Raw genomic sequence first — 21,917 nt, forward strand, 5'->3', positions numbered from 1 at the left:
GGAGCATTCATAGGATACTGGTGTATTATGGCAACAGCTCTGCGGAGGGTCATAAAATCTGTGCAAAAGACCACAAGCATAAACCCCCGTACTCTGGAAGAACTCTACAACAATTGTTGTCAGGGGAAAAATCTTGCATCTCAAACAACTTACTTCCACTTGACCATTAACAGGATACATGTTTCGTCTTGGAGGAGAGAAAGAAAAAATATATATATATATACATATATATACCAGAATTACCAAAAGGCTTTACACCATGCCATGTTGCTTTGAAATTGTTGCCCATTAAGCTTTGAAAAACAGCTCCCACTTTGTCATACTGTATGGAGAGAATCTATGCACAAGAATTACAAGTCTTGTCGCACATTCTCCATTTAACTAATTTCTTGACATTGCCCGGGAAATACTGATGCATTATTATGTATTTTAAGATGCAATTTGCCCTGACTTTGAGTGTTTATCCCCATCTCTCTGTTAGACAAAGCCACTGAAGAAATTGTTGCTGCCACTGATGCTATACGCTGCTTTTCATCCAAGAGGTTTTACTACAGGCTTATCTTAGTTTAAACCAGTACAGCCTGCTGCCACAGTTGACTCCTAATTATTTCTTAAACATATAAAGTACTTATGAACCAGTGCTTCTGTGTTTCTTGTAAGTCTGCAAACTCCAAGTCTGTCGCCTCAGATGACTACTCACACTGAGCCGAGTTCTGTTGGACCTCCTGCACAACCAGCAAGGATCAGCCCAGTCAAAACTAAAATTATATACTAAAACATACAAAAATATTGCAGGTCAGTTCCCCATTGGTGGTGACAAGCTAGCATTCTGCTCTTTTATTTCTTATTTTTTAAAGGCGCCCGCCACTCAGCCCTCAACAGCACAGCCAGCTACCATAACAGCTGTTCTTATACCCAACATGCTAACTCTCTCTGTCTACCCGTCTTCCGTTGTCATGTGCTACACAAAACATTTTTTAATCATTCATCAAACACTCAAACCAGGGACATGTCCAGGGACAGCTTTTGCCATGGACTGGTCATTTAAAACTAGGTTTTTTCTTTAGAAAATGGGGACGTCTGCTGAGGTAACTCTAGGCTATTAGCAATGTTAGCATTAGCTTGTGCTGAATGACAGATCCTGTTTGTGCCGCACAACTCGGCTGACGTTGCTAGATGAGGCAACAGTGCCTGCCGATTGTGACACAGTAATCTGGAGGTTTTTGAAACTACAAAGTTTTAGACACTAACAAAACATTTACTTATTGCCAATAAAAAAAAAAAATGGCAAATAGGGGATTTTCTTTTGTGCTTTGACTGTTTCTATCCCCGGCTCTGACTGTCTCCGTCGTTGTGTCCTTGGGCAAGACACTTCACCTGCATTGCCTGCTGGCAGTGGTCAGAGGGCCCGGTTGCGCCGATACATGGCAGCCTCGCCTATGTCAGTCTGCCCCAGGGCAAGGCAAGGCAAGGCAAGGTAAATTTATTTGTATAGCACATTTCAGTACAGAGACAATGCAAAGTGCTTTACATGATTAAAAAACAGAATAAAAGCAAGTAGGAATAAAATGTAGATAAAATGTAGAACAGTCGAAGGCAATCCTAAACAAATGTGTTTTTAATCTTGATTTAAAGAAACTCAGGCTTTCCGCACTTTTACAGTTTTCTGGAAGTTTGTTCCAGATTAGTGGAGCATAGGAACTAAATGCTGCTTCTCCATGTTTAGTTCTGGTTCTAGGTATGCAGAGTAGGCTGGAGCCAGAAGACCTTAGTGGTCTAGAGGGTTGATACACTGATAACAAGTCTGTGATGTATTTAGATGCTAAGATATTCATGGATTTATAGACTAACAGAAGTATTTTAAAGTCTATTAAAAGGCCTGTAAACATTCAAAAACATAGTTTGTACCGGGCTCTTTACCTGGAATGGTAAAGAGACCCAAATTGAACAATGGTGCAAAAGAAATGGTACAAAAATGTGCAAAAACTTTTGTTCATAATAGGTGACCTTTAAATAAAACAAAGCATGACTCTGTTTACTAAATAGATGAACTCAGGTGGTTGCACAGGCTTTTATCTTAGTTTGCCAGAACGAAAAGGCTAAATACAAATGCAAGCCACACTTTTCAGATTCTCATTTGTGAAAAATCTTTAAACCATTGTTAGTATTTTTAGTTTACTTTGCAGCAATAACCTATTTTGTCTTAGTCTATCACACAAAGAGCAAGTAAAATACATTGAAGTTTGAGGCTGTAACAGAAAAAAAGTTTAAGCGTTCTGAATATATTTGTGAGGCGCTGTACATGCATCAAAGCATATTGATATGCTTAAGGGGAAATACCTCATATCTGAAAAGTCATCTCTGCTTTAGAGGCGCCAATACATTTTTTTAACCTGGTCCAGTTGAGTTATTACCCTTTGGATAAAAGAAATGTTGGAAAAAGATCATGTGGAGCGCTGCTGGAAAGAGACGAGCTAACCCGGACTGTCGACCTGGTCTTCTTCTCTGCTTGAGGCTTAAGGCTCGAGGCTGCTAACCTAAACCTGCAGTATTTGAACTGAGCTCCTGGTGTTCATGTTGATGTTTTGGGAAATGTAAGCCTCGAGTTTGATAAGACAGAAGATCACATGGAATAAAACTATGACATTGCTGATTCATCAGCATGGGGTGTTTATAAGTTCATAAGTAGTAAAATTGCAAAAGAGGACTTTTAAAAGCACATTTATGGGCTCAGTTTTCATCACCAAGTTGCCTCATTGCCCTCCATTGGTCCATACACAAATTGTAACCATGACTGTCAAACTGTGGTACAAGTATGATTGGTGGGTCTTGGTTGCAATTAGTGGAACACAAATTAAGTCACCTCTACATTTTAACTTTGACCTAGTAACATTAAGGAGAAGCTGACTGGTTTATCTCAGTGTTCATAGAATTATGTGGATGTTGAGAAGATCGTATAGTGTAGATAGGAGGGATAGACCAAAATTAACAACTTTTTAAAATCAAGACAAAAAAGAAAGATTTTAAGGGCAAGGTTAAGTTATGCCTCGTTATGCCTCTTTTCAGGTTTCAGAGCTATTGTTAAATGCTGCAGGGATGATTGATTTAGAGTAGATCAAGAGTAAATCATTATAATAGTGCTAAAAGCATGAATAAACTTCTCAAAATCCTGAATGAAGTGATAGGGTTTTGCCATAGATATGAGTCATAGTTGGAACAGGCTGGTCTTAATATGTGCACATATCAGATTGTCCAACTTAACAGAGGTATCCATAATTACACCATGGCTAAAAACACAGGAGTCAGTGGAGCTGAGTCTGACATATATGAGGGATTATCCTGTATCTGACTGAGTTCTGTGTCACAGGCATCATGTAGGTTGTCCAAAAGCATTCAATGCTTCAAATATGAGAAAAGTTGTGTGCCATCCTTACCATGTTTTATCTGCATCAGGTTCTTATCTGCTTAGTTCCCAAATCAGACAGACATTGGACATTAATCAGATGGCTATGCCTTGAGCTTTTGTTTCTGCTTTCATTTTTCCTTTGTATCTTATCGCTACATCAAAATGCCTTACAGCTCATTGTGTTTACGATTTTGTTCCCACCTTAATCAGGAGATTAACCCAAGAAGGTTGGTCCCTCATTTCATAGTATTCATGTTTGAATAGTGTATGTCTTATAATCTAGGATGTGGTGGAGTTTTTAATAATAAACAATCATTTGACTATCTAGAAAGACAATTTCAGTGCTGCATAAGTTCTAAGTGGTCAGATAGTTCATACCTAAAATACTTAAAAAGAAGGTCATTCCAACAATGTCACTGTCTGTTGGATGCATTCAGAATCCAGAGGTGAGTGTTTCTTTACAACTGCACACAGAGTGTTTGCATCGTGTTGCATGAAATTAAATAAATTTGTTATTGAGTCCGTGCTGCAACTTTCAAATAGCAGTTGTGTAAAGGCTACAGGAGAGGAGAGGCAGACATGTGCACATTGCATGTGAAAGGCAAACTGCAGATGCTATTTGTTACTTTTGAAATTCCAAAAACTGACTTTGCTGGAGGTCAACTTTTCTACACGGCAATGTGAAACGTGCAAGACGGTTGTGCCTTATTTACCAAAGGTAGTGTATCTACCTTAAAGGGTTAGTTTGGATTTTTTGAGGTGAGGTTCTGTGAAGTTATTATTAGTTAGTAGTTATCTTACCTGTAGTAGACAGATGTAGTAGTAATGTGAGCTTTTTATAGATGAAAGATATCCTAGGATTGTAAAGGTAACTTTCTATTTAGATGTACACCAAGCTGATTTTAGCTATTAAATCATATAAAATTATATGGGTGGGATACAATGCTATGTCCAAGTTTTCATTGGTCAGCTGTGACTAATCAGTGCACTCAAGGACAAAGTAAGCCTAAAATTTTTTGCTTAGTTATCATGTAGCCAAGCTATTATTTCTGCAGAAGGACTAGGTTTGTTTTCTAGATCTCGTGGTTGTGTGAAAATTATCTTTCTGGACTTACAATCAGCAGATCAATTAAAGCCTATGAAGCAGATTGATTCAACATATATGTTATTAGGTTCAAGCACTCCATAAGAATTATTTACTTTTCCAACATGCTAATGGAGATATGACATCTTTCCATTAAAGTCTGTTGATCATTTCAACTTCAAACTGGTTCTGCCTAACTTTGATATATTATGCAGAACAAAAATGGAAAACATTATTGCAGTGAGTCCCTTAATCCTTCAGTGCAATTGTATTTGAATGTTGTTTTTCTTTTCCATATATGGACAATGTTTTACACACACACACATACTCACTCACAAAACAAAATCCAAGTACTGAATTATGATAAACTTCTTGCACTCTTTTGAGTCCTTACACTGGGTATCTAAGACAAGTTCAATTATCTGTCTTGGACTTTTCTTGTAAATCCCGAGTCTGTCTTTGTTCTCTCGCGGACGCCCAAAAACTGACGAGAAAGGGAATGGGGGGGGTGAATGCAGCAAAAGTATCGTAGCGACATTCACACGCGTCTCCTCTCTCCATTCCTGGGGGAGGATCCATTGCTTTCCAAACACACATCACTGCCTGAGGGGCAGAGTGACCGTTCAAGCAGTGTCGGTTCCACACACCCGGCCACAGACAGGAGCGAGTGTGCACACACTGGGCTGTGTTTGCGCTGTCCCACTGCAACACTCTGGACCATTGATTAGACAACGCTGAAAGTCAAATGGGCTGACCACGAATTAACGATTAGCAGCAAACCAAGATATGTGAGTGAGATTTATTGCAGAACTCAGTTCAATAAGTTTCCACATGCGTTGGTTTTATTTTTGTCTGTTTTGCTTCTTTTTTTTTTTTGATAATGCAATAAAAAAACTTGGTTCTTTCATTTCTATATAAATTTCAGTCTACTGTTATCCACTGTACTGGCTTTATTTCTTATTTAAAGTCCCTCTCTTTGGAGCTTTCCTCTCTTGCTCACCTCTGCTTTATATTACAGCTGCATGTCTGGTCCAGCCCTTTCTCCACTTCCTGTAATCCTCATTGCCTTTTCCCCCCCCCCTCCTGTCCTCCCACTCCTTGTGGGCGCTTGCCTCACACCTTCCTCCAACCCTTTGACATGCTTCACTTCATGTTATGGGCGTCACATGCTGCCTCCTTGAATTGTGCGCGGACGTGTATCCGTTCGCATCTGGAGTGCGACCATTTTCCACAGGAGGTAAAGCGTGAAGAAAGGATAAGAGGGAATGAACAAGGAGGGAGAGTTTACGCATGTAGCCCTGAGTTTGTTAATAATTAATGTGTCACAGGTTTGCAAAATTGCCTCACGTTCTTCTCGCTCCATCTTCCCTTCTTCCTTGCTCCCTCTGGCTTTCCTTTCTCGTGTTCGCTGTGTCTTCTTTTTCCTCTTCCCTTGTGGCTTGAGTCCCCTCTCCGTCTCCACGTTTCCCTAAAACACACGGCTCTCTCTGGTTTTGCTGGAGGATGAAATGCTAATACACACGTGGGGAGATTTGCAACAAGCGTCCAAGCATGCTCACCGTGGCTCTTCCAGCTTAATCTTGGCAGCACATAAAGAAAAATCCCAAATTTTCTTACTTTCTCTTTCCCTTGTATGTTGCGGCCTTCTGGTTGAGTTTCATCACAAAGTACAGAGCATTTTTTTTTTTTTCAATAAAAAAAGACCATCAACACGTGTTAAAGAAGGACATCATCGTGTTCCCCTATTGCAGAGCCCACCACTATGCTTGCTGTCTGATGCTTCAGGGTGTTGGACTGCGCAGGTGGCAGGTGACACGGATTTCAATAAAAGGGATTATAGCTGTGGGGGTTGCAGAGAGGAAAAACAACACGCTAATGGATGCCAGGATGGTCAAAGGCGTCGCTTATAAATCTGGTATGTGTGCAAGAACGAGACGTTTTCAATGACAACAGCAGTATGTAGTGACGAAGTATGAGATCGGGAACGGTATTTCAGCAGACACCCACAGAACACCTTTTAACATCTAACTCACATCTTAATAGAAATGTATAATTCTCTGAAATGTACATACATGTGTGAACATCCATCCATTCATCCATTGTCTTCCACTTATCCGAGATTGGGTCGCAGAGGCAACAGATTCTGGAGAGAAACCCAGAAATCCCTTTACCACAGCTCATTCGGGGGGGGGGACCCCTGGTGAGACAGATAGTTCCTTCAGAGAGTTCTAGGTCTATCCTCCCAGGGGGCACGTGGCCGGAAAACCCCCAAAGGGAGACGCCTCGGAAACATCCTGATCAGATGTCCAAACCACCTAAACTGACTCCTTTCAAACGCGGAGAAGCTGCTGCTGTACTTTGAGCTCCCCCCGGATAACAGAGCTCCTCATGCTATTGCTAAGGCTGAGCCCGGCCACCCTCTGGAGGAAGCTCAGTTCGGCCACTTGTGTCCAGTATCTTTTTCTTTTGGTCATGATCCATACCTCGCTACCATAGGTGAGGATACTTTTCCACTTTTTGGTTCAGCTATTTTAGTCATCACAACAGAATGGAGCATTGCACGCATTGTTGGATACGAAGCCCTGATCCGTCTGTCTATCTCTCATTTCATCCAACCATCACTCATGATCAAGACGCCAAGATACTTCTCCACTTGAGGCATAAGGCCCGTTTACACTACACCTAAAAACCGAGCCATGCCAAGACCGGTCCGAGCTTGGTCCAGTTAACTGAGATAAATGCAGCCGTTTACACACAAGAGTTATCCCGGTTTTTTGTTCCTTGGTTGCTCCTCGCCCCCTAGTGGCGATCTGCGGTACTACCGCTCTTTGGGATCGAAGGCGGGACCGAGCAAATCAAAATGGCGGCACCCGTAATATTCAGGATGTTATTGTTAGACATAGAGTCGGCTTTTGGGACGTGGATAAGACAAATGAACGTCTAATAAGGATTTACAGACGCAGGAAACAACAACAGACGCTGAGGTTCATAAGCAGAGTCATCACTGGAAACCGTGTGGCACGGTAATGAAGCTAGTATTATTATGAATGTCTGAAATTTGTCTGAATGGAGTGTGAATCGGGACGTGCAGCCAGACACGCCGGGAAACCCGCGGACAGTCAGCTGACTGTAAGGGGATGACGCGGTCTGCTCATGCGCTCCTCGTTCTCAGGGAACCGGGCTAAAAAAAACCAGTCCGAGACCTGGTGATGAACTGGTCTGCAGTTAGCGCGGTCCGGTTATCGTTAGCGCGGTCTGGTTCAGTCTGCTGACCATTTACACACAAGAGTTATCTCGGTTACCGAGCTCGGACTGGTCTCGGCTCGGTTAAAAAAGTGTAGTGTAAACGGGCCTAGAGACTCACCCCCAACCCGGAGGGTGCAGTCCATCTTTTTCCAGTTGAGGATCTTGGCCTCAGACTTAGAGGAGCTGATTCTCATTCCGGGCCGCTTCACAGCAGCGAACTGCTATATGAACAGTATTGTGAAAATGTTATTCATCTTCCACAGATTTTTTGTTACAGCTGAATGTTTTTATTATGAAGCTTTATGGTCAGACAAAGATGACTCAAGTTAATTCAAATAAAACATTTCCAAATGATATCATTTAGATAGCTATGTGCTTGAGCATAAACACCTGTTTAAGGTCACACTGCAGCAACCCCTTTGTATTTCTGTCCAGACTTTGATTAGGCCACTTCAAACCTTTCACTGTGTTGTTGTTTTGTTTGTTTGTTTTATTTTGTTTCAGTCATTCAGACTTATAATTTTTAGTCTGCTTTGTGTCAATTGTCTTGTTGCACAGCCCCAATGTGCTTAAAATTACAGTCACAAACTGATAACTGGACATTCTCCTTCAGGGTTTTCTGGTAGGGAACAAAAACTCATGGTTCTGTCACTTTGACTCTTTTAAACATCATCATCTTCACATCCATGACCGCAGCAGAAAGTGAAATGTGCTTCCCAACCTTGCAAAGAGTAAACATTTTCTCATAAACACCATGAGCCAGGAGACGCTGAATGCATTAGCCATGCTCTCCACGGAAATGAGACTTGTTGGTGAAATTACAGATTTCAGTCAGAAAGTTGTTGAAATTTTGTTTGAGCACACTTTAATATTGTGTTGCAATCCCTTCCCTTTAGTGTGTACCGCCAACATTGTTTAGCACCAGCCACCACTGGTTTTCACGTATATTCAGGTTGGTTGGGATAGCTTTTTCTCCAAATAAATGTAAAATAAAATTAAAAAAACTACTTCACTCAGGTTATTTTTATCTAATACATATATTTCAGTTGAGTGTTTTTTTTCTATATTATGAATTGACAGTTCAACAGTCTCATGATAACCATCCTCCGAGACTAAGCATCAAAGACTAAGCTTATCAACATTGTCTCATCTGGAATAATCCACCTTGTGTTTTTTAAGCTAATAATATTCTGAGAAAGTAATTTATGTCTTGTCTACTTCATAAAGTGTTTAGGGAGCTCAAGTAGGTAGTTTAGTTTTTTTCCTAAAACACTATATTAATTAATGTGTAACTTTAATAACTGATTGTTTCCTAATGGGATATTTGTAGCATTAATCAGTTGCTAACAAAGAGCAGAAATACCCTAATCATAGATTTGAGGCCAGTTTCTTAACTTTGACCTGCTGATACCAATTGTAGCCAATTCTGATTTACTTTTAAAAACTGTAATTAACAATGCTCAAAACTTGTTTTTCTAGCCTTTCTTTATGTATTTAAACAAAAGTACTAAAATGTATCTAGGCATAGCAATACTCCAAACTGTTCTTTATTGGATCATTTGTCTAAAATATTAATTTCTCTGCATGTTTACAGGCCTTCATGGGGCCATTATTAAGGGGTATATTTAGTTTCAAGCTGCCATTATCCTTGTGTGGACAGAGGCCAAGTGACAGCAATTTAAATAAGAGCTTGTCGAGCTCTTCTCATGTCTGGAAGGCTTTACAGTGTGTCCCCTGGCAGGTGCTGGACTTATGTGTCTCAGTAGGTGGACAGAGGACCGCCGAGTGACCTGCTCAGGACAGCTGCTGACATAATGAGGCCAGTAAACAAGCATCTGTCTCACCCACTGAAAGGTGAACCTACTCAGACCGGGCCATTTCCCTTCCCTTCTCCCTCACTGTCCCCACACGGCTGCTGATGGCAAAACTAGAGACGGTGAAAATAAAAACAACTCTTGCAAAATTGAAATGAAGCCTATTTAGGAGACCTAGCTAGCTAATACAGAAATTTGAGAAGCTTAATATTCATTTGGTATATTTTGTTTGGACACCTGCGTACGTGTGTACGTGACTCTGTGTGCGTTTTTTTTTTTTTTTAGGAATAAAAAGAACTTACTGATTTTATACATGAGTATATTTAATTTCTATTTGGATCTAATAAGCACCACAATCTTATAGAAACGTGTCTTTAAATCTTTTAAAATGCAAGTATTTTTGTGTAACTTTTATTAAATCAGATTCAAATATACTCTAACCTGCCATTTCATCTGGTACCCATGTTTGCTTGTCTCTTAATGTGACTTGCAGAAGGCATCTAGACATGTTGAATATGATTTGCTAAAGTTCAAACTAAGCGTCAGAATTGAGAAGAAAGGGAATTTCAGGCACTTTGAATATGGCATAGTTGTTGTTGGTAGATAAACTGGTCTGGATATTTGAGATCTACTGGGATTTTCTCTTTGCAGAGATTGCCAACAAGATTATATACAGTAGTGTCAGCCTCAAAGGGGGTACAGTTACCTGTGTCCTATTCGTGCCATCTGAAGCCTGGATAAATGCAGAGGGTTGCTTCAGGAAGTTCATCTGGCATAAAAGTTTTGCTACATTTACCATGCATGTCAACAATATGATCTCCATACAATGACCGCTATTGCGGTTGCTTAACCTTGGCTGTGTTCACAAACACATAACAATCCATATTGTACCACTCACGCCTCAACTGTTCAAGAGGCAACCCAGCACAAGTCGGCCATTCACGTTACAATATTATGGTTTAAGGCTGGACATACAGCTGTGAGGAAAGCAAGAGCTGCCGAGCCCACAGCCGAAACAAAATAAACATGGGTGGCTGCTGTTCAGTGGCGGCTGGCCAGTAGGGGGCGCTCGGGCGCCGCCCCCTTTAAATCATTTAGATAATAAATGATTTCTGAACTGCAAAGTACTTAGAAATGTATTTATTCATACTGTGTGTCCAATAGACATGTTAGAATTTATTAAAATAGTAAATACATAATTCTATTTAATTGCTCACATTGTGCACACTTCCTCCTTTCCTATGTGCGGGGCGCCGGTCTAATGGGAGTGAATGTAGGCGCCGCCTACTTGGGCAAGCACGTGATCTGAGGCTGACTTTTAATTGGTTTTCTAGGCTTTTGCATAGGGGCGCACGGCTCTGCGTCCCGGACACACCTATTCTGTTGCGTCATTACTGGTAGAGTGTCAGTACTGGCTAATTTTTTTAAAAACATTGTGTGATTGGACAATCCCCGATTCGACTCAGCTCAGCTGCAGTTCGTTAGGTTGATTCACGGTTATGCTTGCAAAGTTGAGTAGTTTCAAAATGAGAGAAAATTCTGTTTTGTCTTTACAAAAAAAATGCTTTTACAAAGCGTTCACTTGAAGAAAAAAACAGGATAAAGGAGCTTGGACCGGATCGTCTTAATTTACAAATTCAGCAGCAGGCAAGTGATCTCTCCACTCCATGGTTGGATAAAGCAGTGTAGGTAGTAGTCAGCCAGTGAAGAGGCGTTGGACACTCAGTGTAGAAGACCATGAAAGGATTGCTGCAGAGGTGAGTTGTTGTGGAAAATCACTGTTACACTGGTTTATAGTAATGTTATCTAATATATTAGGAAGATGTGCTTTGTAGTTAGAAATACCTTTAGTTGTGTCTATGCTGTGTAGGTATGTTGATGTAATGTTTGTCAGCAAGATATTTTATTATTTAAATTGTACTGAAGTTTATGGGTAATGGGGAATAAAACATTTGGTTACTGAATTTTGTATAATCTTGTCCCACAAAAATGCTGTAACACATTTCATAACACAGCCTTAAAAAATGGCAGCAAATGTTATTAAAATCAGGAAAACAATCTAGAAGAAGTCTTTTCAGAAACTGTCACGCTCTTGAAGATCCTCATCACCACACCCATGACCACAGCTGAAAGCTGAAAGGTGCTTTTTAACTCTGAAAAGAATCAAGACTTTTCTGAGAAACTCAATGACTCAGGACAGGCTGAATGCATTGGCCATGTTGTCAATGGAGAAAAGACTAGTCACAGAGATGACTGACTTTAACAAGAATATAATTGAGAAATTTGCTGGGCAGAAGGAAAGGAGGGCAAAATTCATGTTCAAATAGTGCTATTTTTTAAGATTTGCTTTGTTTGTTTTTCATTTGTTTGTTTGTGTGCGCCCCCCTCAGTTTTTTTAGCACCAGCCGCCACTGCTGCTGTTATCACATCTGTTTTGTCAGAATCTTTGAAAGACGAACAGCAAGGAGCTGTTTGCACATTATTACCATGCGTGATACCGTAATTGGCTTAAGCCAAAATTTGATAGCCAGGCAGCAAGTATCACTTTGGCCAGCTCAGGTAGTTCTGCTGAATGTCCATCCTTTCCCCTAACGGATTTGATGGGAGCAGGCCCAGATTGATAATGTGTAGAGCTAAACCGATAATGTGTAGAACTAAACCGAGAGTGCTACAGGATTGCCAGGGTAGGTGTTGATGACCAATGGGGAACAGGTGGTAAATGAGTTACTTTTGGTCAGTGAAGAAGAAGAGGAGAAATATGTGTCCATAGCCATAGAGAGAAGAGCAAATCAAGAGTCTAAGACTGAGGATACAGATTTTGAATGCTGGAACTATGACAAGAGAATCTAGAGAGTTGGCTGGCATAATGCAAAGAAGGGAGGTGGACATACTGTGTGTTCAGGAGACCAGGTGGAAATGTAGCGAGGCTAGAAGATTAGGAGCAGGATGCTGTTATATCATGCTGCCAACGGGAAGAGAAATGGTGTAGGAGTTATCTTGAAAGAGGGGTTTGTCAGGAATGTTCTGGAGGTGAAAAAGAGTGTCAGATAGGGTGGTTAGTCTGCAGATAAAAACTGAAACTGTGATGTTTAATGTTGTTAGTGGTTATGCCTCACAGGTAGAATGTGAGTTAGAGCAGAAGGAGACATTCTGGAGTTAGTTAGATGAAGTGATACCGAATTTCCCCAGAGGTGGGTAAGTTGTGATTGGTGCAGTCTTCACTGATATGCTGCAGCAGGGAACAAAGGTGATGAGGAAGTAATGGGCAGATTTAGTATCTAGAACAGGAATGCAGAAGGACTGGTGGTGGTAGACCTTGCAAAGAGGATGAAAATGGTTGCAGTGAATACTTCCTTCCAGAAGAGACAGGAACACAAGGTGACTTGCTGGTAGGAGCACACAGGTGGATTACATCTTGAGTAGACAAGGCAATCTGAAGGAACTCCGCAGTGACTACAAGGCAGTGGTTGGTGAGTGTTGCCAGACAGCACTCTATATACATCACCGGACCGGATGGTGATGTGAAGATAAGGAGGTCAAAGGCAGAGCAGAGAAAAAAATGTATGGAAGCTGAAAAAGGAAGAAAGTTGTGTGGCTTTCAGGGAGGAGTTGAGACAGGCTCTGGGTGCCCAGGAGGTGCTTCTGGGTGGCTGGACAGCTACAGCTAATGCTATCAGGTTGGAGAGTACTTAGTGTGTCTTCTGGAAGGAAAGATGATAAGAAGACTTTGTAGTAGAATGAGGAAGTACAGGAATCTGTTCAGAGAAGAAGAAATGGGACATGGTAAGAACTGAGAGTCATCAGGAGTATAAGGAGATGACGCATGAAGTGACGGTAGATGTAGTTGAGGCCAAACAAAGGACATACAGTGAATTGTATGATAGATTGGACAGTAAGGAGGAAAAGAAGGATTTATATACGTTGACAAGCCAAAGAGACAGAGATAGGAAGAATGTTCAGCATGTTATAGGCTTGACACACAGGGAGCGATGTCTCTCTCTCTTTCCATTCCTTTCCTATGGAACTTGTGCAATGAGGCGACAATCACTTGCCCTCCTCCAGCCAAGCAACCGTTAAAATTTGTGCATTTGAAATTTCATGCTTGTACACGTGTGCGTGCACCTGCGGGTTTGCGATGCGACACAAGAAAGTTGAACAATATTCAACTTTTATCGCCATAGCTTGGCACTACAGCCATATCTGGATCAGCCATGAGGTGTTCCCTTAAAATGATATTCTACATGCCGTTTCCTTGTCTTTAATATAGGATGAACCCAGTTGTATTTTTCTTTTGTAGAGTAGGCATGAAAGCAAGATTTCAGTCAATTCCAGTAAAATCTTCTGATTCTTCATTTTTGTCGGTCATGGACTACTTTGAAAATATCAAAAGCCCTTAAATTTCATAACCAAAAGCATTTCTGGGAAACAAGTGATCCGACAGCGCGATTTGAAACACTGCCGTCACTGTGTTGGGTCTTCACTGCGGTGGCGATGAAAGCCATTAGTCACTGTTTGTCGATGCCATGAATCACGCCCATTAGGGTGTGTAACAAACATCTAAGAATGAACATCTTTCACTTTTTCACTTGAGCACTTTAACTTGCATATTTAGCACTTTATATAGCATACAGCACTTTAAGTAAGTATATTTGCACCTTTCACAAATAATGGAAGGTATTGAATGGTAGAAGAGTGGAAAGGCAGTTGGTCCTAAAGATATACCTGTGGAGGTATGGAAGTGTCTAGAAGTGATAGCAGTAGAGTTTCTGACCAGGCTGTTCAGTGAGATCCTAGACAACAGACAGAAGATGACTAAGGAATGGAGAAATGTACTGGTACCAATTTAAAAACAGTGAGATGTGCATAGTTGTGGCAACTACAGAGGATAAAAGATTGATGAGTCATACATAGAAGATATGGGAAAGAGTAATGGAAGCTAGACTGTGGTCAGAAGTGAGCATTTGTGCACAAAAGTCGTATGAATGCAACATTTGCTTTGATGTTGATGTACAGAGAGGGTAAGAGTGAGCTGCACTGCGTTTTTGTAGATCTAGAGAGGGCATTTGACAGTGTGCCTAGAGAGGAGCTGTGGTATTATTTGAGGAAGTTTGAAGTAGCAACAAAGTATGTAGAGTGGTGCAGGACATGTATGAGAGTTGCAAGGCAGTGGTGGGGTGTGCTGTAGGGGTGACAGGGGAGTTCAAGGTGGAAGTGGTACTGCATCAAGCATCGGTCCTAAACTGCTTCGTTTGGTACAGTGGTGGACAGGTTGAAACATGAAGTCAAACAGGAATCTCCATGGACTATCATGTTTGCAGATGACATTTCGATCTGTGGTGAAAGCTGGGAGGAAGTTGAGGAAAATCTAGAGAAGGGGAGGTTTTCCAGGGACAGAAGAGGTTGAAAACTTACCAGTAGCAAGACAGTATACACGTGTAAATGAGAGGGATCCAAGTAGGTGTGGAAAGAGAGGGTTGCAATGTGCCCAAGCGGGTTGGAACGGTTGGAGAAAACTGTCAGGTGTGTTGTGTGATAAAAGAGTCTCAGCGAGAATGAAAGGAAATGTGAACAACAAGGGGGTGAGACCAGTGGTGTTGTTTCTTTTAGAGACAGAGGCACTGAGGAAGAAACAGGAGGAAAAACTGGAGGTAGCAGACATGAAGATGTTGAGGTTTTCTTCGGGATTGACAAGGATGGACATGATCAGGAATGTGTACATCAGAGGGACAGCTTATGTTAGATATTATAGAGATAAGATCAGAGAGGTCAGACTGAGACGGTTTGGACATGTTCAAGGGAGGGAACTGAGTATATTGGTAGAAGGATGCTGAGGCTGGAACTACCAGGCAGTAAGCCTAGAGGAAGGCCAAAGCGGATATTTATGGATAGACTGAAAGAGGATATGAAGGTGGTTGGGATTAGAAAAGAAGATGCAAAAGATGGAGTCCGATGAATTGCTGTGACAGCTCCTGAAAGGGAGAAGCCGGACAAAAAGAGGATGACCGTATAAAGTAAGAGGAGAATGGCTAGACTGGTTAAAGATAATAGAAAGGCAACAACAGCACAAATAATCACTCGTTACATTATCTATGCATTATGTATGCATTAAGTATTTAGTGCAAAAACAATAAAATGAAACTATTTGGCTGCTAGTGCGGGGGTATTTTTCTTAGCACACTTTGGACCCCTTATTACCAACTGAGTATAATTTTAAACCTTGATATTGTTGCTGATATCTTATAGTGGCCACAGTGCACCCATCTTCTGATGTCTACCCCTTGAAGGATAATGCACCATGTCAAAAAGCTAAAATCCTTTCAAATCAGTTTCTTTACAATGACATCAAGTTTCCTGTACGCCTCTACAGTCACTAGATCTCATTCCAATGAAGCATGTCTAGGATGTGGTGGAACATGAGATTCACATCACAGAATGTGCATCTGACAAATCAGCAACTTCATCATGTTTATGGACCAAATATTTGATGAATGCTACTGACACCTTGACAATCTATGCCTATAAGAGTAAAGACTGTTCAGAAGTGAAAATGATGTATTTTATTAGCTTGTTTCACATGAAGTCCATCCCCAATTTTAAAAGTTAAATCAATGAGACACAGCCTTGATCATATTTTTTTCCACTTGTGTGACTCTGTAAACTAGCAGTAAACATATAATAATTGCTCTGTAAGAATCATATGTATGATACTTATAAGGCAACTCTCGAGATTGTGTTTCTTTTTTTTTCTTTTTTCTTTTTTCCCGTGGCAATAGTTAGGTCATTTTGGTTTGACTTTTACAGTAAAATATATCCCGGAAAAACTTCATAATCAATATTAAAGTTTGGAATACTTGGATCCAAAGATAGCTTTGAAGCTGATTTGATGCTAATCATTTTCCAAAAAATTTTAATCCATTACATAACAAGAAAATAATAAAGCATTTCTTCTATAAGTATTGTGTTACTGTACTGTAGAATCAACAACTGAAAAAGGAACAAAACCGGAGTATTTACTGGATTTGTCTGCACCACAGCAATGAAACATCACATCTGTTTATTTCTAAATACACCTTGCTGCCTTTGATTCGAAATGCAGCCATTGTGTTCAGGGATAAATCTTCGGGTAACTTTCTTGACCTTTAACATATTTGTGTGAAAGTACATTTATAATCAAACAAGAACTTGTACACTACAAAACAATGATGACGAAAAAAAAAGACATCTAAAAACATAGGTGCAGTGAAAGCTAAATAGAAAAGATTTACTGCTCCATGAGACAGTAAATGGGGTTGAGGCTGTTGAAGAGAAAGAAAACGGAGTCTTTTTCACTCTTTTCCTGCAGAATGAGTCACTGTTGGCAACCTTACTCTCAAGCCTGATTGCCTTGTTGAATTTGTTTTTGGCTTGGTGACGTACTCCCTGTATCCCTTCTTGAGTGCCTGCTTCATGATATTCATGAGAAAATTTCATGAACCTTTGTGGTGTAATACTGGGAGAAAAATACTGCATGAAACTTTGTGTGCCTTCTGAAAAGCTTTAGCACAAGTTTAAATCAGGGGAAGAAAAAGCAAAGCAGTTTAAGGGTAGATTTGGGTTCTGCAACACTGTTTGTGCCAAGATCCAAAGACAGGTAGCAGCTGCTCTTCATGCTGTAGAGGGAAGGTCATTAAGCATTTGGGAAGCAGGGTAGAAGAACTGGAGCTAGGTGGAGTGCTGACCAGAGAGTTAAGGGCCAGGCAAGAGAGGGAAGCAGAGCGTGGCGTATGAGCAGCGTGCAGAGCTGGAGCATTGCCTGGAGGTATAGGGGTGCGGCTTGCTCTGCAAAGCTCTGTGCCTGCACCAGGGTCTACAGTTCATTACAAACGCAGACACGGGTAACACAGTAAATCTTTCGCTCGTCGTCACTCGGTGTTCTTCTACTGTACTCTTTAAAATCTAATATATTGTTTCACCTCAAAAATAAGAGTAAAAAGGCTGCCATGAAACTTCAGGTTAAAGGCTTGATGTACTGTTTTACATAGCATGGAGTTTGTTACTTGTGTTTTTGTAGGTGTGGATAAGTGTGGAAAACAAAAATGTCCATGTATTGACCCCTCAGTCCATCTGTCTGTCTGTCCATCCAGTCACTGACCCCTAAAGTCGTCAGTCCATCTATCTATCGACTACTCAGTCTGTCCGTTTCTGTCCGTTCATCCATTGACCCCTAAATCTGTCCATCAGTCTATCCATTTATCCATCTTTGCCTCGGTTTGTCCAACCGTCAATTCATCCACCCCTCAGTGTGTCCATCCTTCTGGCATTCCATCCACTGACCATCAGTATGTTCAATCCTTCAGTCCACCCAGCTGTCTGTCCATCCATTAGACCCTCAGCTCATCCATCCATCCATCCAGCCATCCATCCATCCATCCATCCATCCATCATCGCCCCAGTGGGGCAACTGCTCAAAGGGAAGAGTAATCATCTTGGACTGATCCTGCCTTGAGTACAACTGAATAGTAAAACAGTAAATGTTCCATGTTTGTCAGTTCTAGGACACATTTTACCAATCTGTTGTTAGACTTAAAGATTGTCATATATCTGTTGAAATCACTTGCTTTTGGGTGAGCTTAAACTTGATATATTTATAAGGATCTCATATTTTTTATAGATTCCCTTTAAACTATATATAACGTTTTAACTACTATGTGGTAATTATTTCTCACAAATTGAAATTTGAGAGTATAAACTGGATGGTAAAATTAATGTCAGGCATACTGCAGCTGTATAGGCAACTTGGGGTTGTGCACATCAATATATGACAAATAGAAGCTGGGATTCAACCCACACTCTTTCTATTGCAATGTAATCACACTCCCACTAAGTCACAGTCACCCACAATAAAGTGTGTTTGTATTCACCCCCAGGGTCGAAATTGTATAGAACAAGCTACAAACTTACAGCTATGAGTATTTTGGGGCATTTTCCCTCTTGATTTATGATGGATATTTTTGTCAGTTTCTTTTTTGTCAGAATATTTATTGGATATCAGTTTGAACTTTGACTGGGCCATTCTGACAGAAGAACATGCTTTGAACCAGTGAAACTCCAGTCCTTGAGGGTCAGGTCCTTTAACATTTAGACGTGTTTCTGCTTCAACACATCTAAATGAAATGATTACTCTATTAACAGAACACTGCAAAACTCAACCTTATGCTGTTGAGGCAATTCAGCAATTTGATTCCTGTGTGTTGGGACAGGTACACATCTAGTTGTCAAGGACACCACCAAATCTAAGTTTTTCCTTTGTATCTCTGGCTGGCTGTTTAGGATTGTTGTATTGCTGTAAGGTGACCGACATCCCTGTCCTTGCTGGAGAAAAGCATCCTCAGTACGATTCTGCCAACAGTATGATATACTGAGGATATAGTGTTTACATGGATATGTGCAGTGCTATTATTCTGCAACAAATTGCATTTTGCTTTTGAATCAAAAAACTTTATTTTTGTCTATTTTTCTCTGACCTGAGCACCTTCTTGCACATGCTTGCTATGTCCAGTACATGGCTAGTAGCCAACTATAAACAGACATTTCAAGGTTTTCTTTCAATTTCTTGTTTTTCTACCCTTTAAAAGTGTCATTGGCTGGAGAAACCAGCATATTTTCCTCAGTGTTTGGGGTCAAGAGTTAAGGCTGCATCTATTCTAAAAATCAATTAGCTCACATACTGTATCTCTCTCAGGATATGCACATAAACCCAGTTGAAGTGAAAGAGGACGTTTTCCAGAGTTGACAGTACTTGCAATAGAAAAGCCTGTCAGACTCCCGAGAACTGAAATATGCAGAGAGATGAAATTTGAAACTGCTCCCATCCACAGCAGGTAAACTCAACACTGTGATAGTAAGCACTATCTTTTAAAGCGGTGCAGCATATTTGATTTCATAAGCATTATTCTAGGGTTGATGTCCTGTGTAAGATTGAGTGAACAAAAGGATTGATGCATTTTTATACTTTGTCACTGTAGTGGCTCTACTTATCAACTGGTTGATAGTTTAGAGCCATAAAACATGAAACGGCCTCCCTCCGTGTTCTGCAATCTGATAGCAGACCAGTTTGGACAGCACGACGAGAAGTCATGACGTTACTTATAAAGACAAGGCCACATTCATCCCTCTCGATTAAATCGTACATCAGAGACCCAAAAATATGTCTGATCAGGTAAGTGTCATTTCTGTTTTTTTTTTTTGTTTGTTTGTTTGTTTTTGTTACAGCAGTCTGTTCTAAGGACCCATTCAATGACGGATCCAACCCTGTCAAGTGACAGATTTTGGGTAAACATAGAGCATCTATACACATCAAGCGCTGTATAGTGACCTGAAAAGTCATTTGATATATCTCAAATTAAGGTAATACTTCTGTCAAAACTTACATGGTGTTGCTTTAAAATTTACCATTCATGTGTCTTTTAAAAAAAAATTTCAATATACCTGTGCTATATATTATGAGAATATACTCAAAAGTTGTTGACATATTTCATTCTGCTCCAATATGCCAGACAGGCAGTAGGACACTTCTGTCCCTGATGTCACATCACAAGTAGAGTTAAAAGTCCTGCTCCCCCTGTCCCTCCTGATCCAAATGACAGAACCTGGTTCTCAGCAAAAAAGACATATGAAGTCTCGATTGTCATGGGATACTTGTTTTACACCTCTGCCACAATTAGTGTTGTCACTGCCTAAATCAAGAACTCCCTCTCTTTGCTCTTCAGAGGACCTGCACAGACACTGAGAGAAGGTCAGAGATGCAACAGTGTTTTCCCATTTGACCAAGACCTGAAAAAATAAGTCACACAGACCAAAGAAAGAAACTGGTGGAAGCAGGATAAAAAGGGCGGGTTGGGAATGTAAAAAAACAGCAGAGGGCAAGAAGGATGTAGAGCAGAAGGGGGGGGGGGGGGGGGGGTTGCAACTCATCGGGGCATAATTGTCACTCTCTTTCAAAGGGGGCCTTTGATTTAATAGGCAGGTCTGGTGACTAAACCACTGGAGTGCAAACGGTGAGAAAGAGCTGTGGCAGATCTAGAGTTTTCTGGCCAAGCCACCCCTCCTCCCCTCTGTCTTTGCAGCCAACGCAACAACTGGCTCGCAGCCTGTTTGCCTGACTACTTGCCCCCAAGCCATACCGCATACCTCACACTGCCTTGGACAGAGCTCACAGCACACCACACCTCCATCACACGGCAACGTTAAAGGCTCCTCGGCATATTAATAATGCAGCTTCTTTGCCAACAAGACGGAAGACTGGTATATTAAAGTTGTGCCTGATCAGTGCATTCTTGGATCTTAATGTGTAATGCAGGAATGCAAACATAGACCCTAGGTAAAATCAGCTGCATTGCTTTGAGTATTCATTGGGATTTTAGAGGCTAACATAAAAAACTGTTGCTTCAATTGACCTATTTAAAGAATAACTTTAGCTATTTGTACATTCATTGTAAATAAGCAATAAGAGATAACGTAAATAACAAAAACAAAAAATATTTTGTAATCTGATCTTAAAGGGCAAATATTATCCGATTTTGGGTGAGAAAACAACAATCTTTAAAATATGGAAATTTAATAAAAATATTTTGATTTAACATAATTTTTTGCCAGAGTATGGCTGACTGTGTGTGCGCGTGTGCGTGCATGTGCATGCTTACGTACATAGTATATAGTGAGCATATAACATTGCCAACTGCCTACCTCATATGAGTGAGTTCTCCTTTTATAGTGCATGAATGGAGAACCACACCAGCTCAGAAGTCACCAGATCAAACAAGGTCTGGGTCAAGCCAGTTGTGGAACCAGGACACTTTGATGACAAATGGAGCTACATGAAACAGGGCTATATGAAAAGACTGTGGGAAACATGGATACTTAGATACCCACAGTCCAGACTACAGCAAAATAACAACTAACTCGGTGATCCAACGTCCACAAAAGGAAGCCGCTTTCACAACTCGGGTCCCAAGTGATAGTATCACAACTAGAGCATGGGGCAACTAAGACATACAACCAGATAGGGGGAGTTAACATCAACACCCCCCCACCCCCACCCCATACACAGATTGGGTACCAAGCCCCAATGATGCCAGAACAACTGAATGTGGGAACGTCTGACCTAAGAGATAAGATCATGGGTAAATTAAGAGCCGGTCAACCCCGACATTGACTTGTGAAGCTGAGTGCCTCCACAGGATCTCCCAGATGATGTGAATACAGCACTAAGTACAATGGTAAATGGTAAATAGCTTGTACTTGTATAGCGCTTTAACTAATTTGACGAACTCCAAAGCGCTTCACACTACAGTTTAGTCATTCGCCCATTCATTCACACCCTGACAGT

At 40.8% G+C, this 21,917-nt stretch overlaps 1 long non-coding RNA gene across 1 annotated transcript in view; it reads left to right on the top strand.

Moving 5' to 3' along the window:
* Positions 1–5,147: 5,147 nt before the first annotated feature.
* Positions 5,148–21,917, top strand: part of LOC118564465 — a 29,342-nt gene continuing 12,572 nt past the window's right edge. Inside the window, exon 1 of the long non-coding RNA XR_004931864.1 lies at positions 5,148–5,278. This is a non-coding gene — a long non-coding RNA (uncharacterized LOC118564465). The remainder of the gene's footprint in view (positions 5,279–21,917) is intronic.

The sequence above is a fragment of the Fundulus heteroclitus genome, chromosome 11, assembly GCF_011125445.2.
Source record: "Fundulus heteroclitus isolate FHET01 chromosome 11, MU-UCD_Fhet_4.1, whole genome shotgun sequence".
Lineage (NCBI taxonomy): Eukaryota > Metazoa > Chordata > Actinopteri > Cyprinodontiformes > Fundulidae > Fundulus > Fundulus heteroclitus.